The sequence below is a fragment of the Myotis davidii genome, unplaced genomic scaffold (genome assembly GCF_000327345.1).
Source record: "Myotis davidii unplaced genomic scaffold, ASM32734v1 scaffold130, whole genome shotgun sequence".
Classification (NCBI taxonomy): Eukaryota; Metazoa; Chordata; class Mammalia; order Chiroptera; family Vespertilionidae; genus Myotis; species Myotis davidii.
In genome coordinates, this window is record NW_006285040.1 from 1430712 (window position 1) to 1431400 (window position 689).

The following is a 689-nucleotide window of genomic DNA, read 5'->3' on the forward strand; positions in this document are numbered from 1 at the left end:
AATGGCAGTAATACTCGTAATTGTTAACACCGTTATGCATAAGCGACAGTCATCTCACAAATAAAAGCAGAACAAAATGCATTAGAGGACAGAAACCATCAAAAGTGGCTAGTAGAGGCATTGAAGATTATATTCAGAATTCTAAATTCCCTCAGAAATATTTACTGAGCACCTACTGTGTGCCAGGCACTTATGGATAAAACAGACGTGGTCTCTCACAGTCCGAGGACGAGGTTCTGGACCGAACGCGCAGCCCCGCCACCAGCTCACATTATTGAATGCTCACAACGCGCGCAGTTGTTTGGGTACTTGTCAGGAGGGTTGTGAGGATTGCTTTCCCTGCTTGTTCGAACTTTTTGCTATGGAGATACACGATTCTCTTCCCGTCCTGGGGGTTCTGGATCATTGGTCCTGGGGATGCAGGCATTGATGGACAACACAGACGTGGTCTCTCACAGTCCGAGGACAAGATTCTGGACTGAACGCGTAGCCCCGCCACCAGCTCACATTATTGAATGCTCACAACGCGCGCAGTTGTTTGGGTACTTGTCAGGAGGGTTGTGAGGATTGCTTTCCCTGCTTGTTCGAACTTTTTGCTATGGAGATACACGATTCTCTTCCCGTCCTGGGGGTTCTGGATCATTTTCCTTGGTTACTGAAGGTCTCCATCTATCACCTAGCTCACTGTT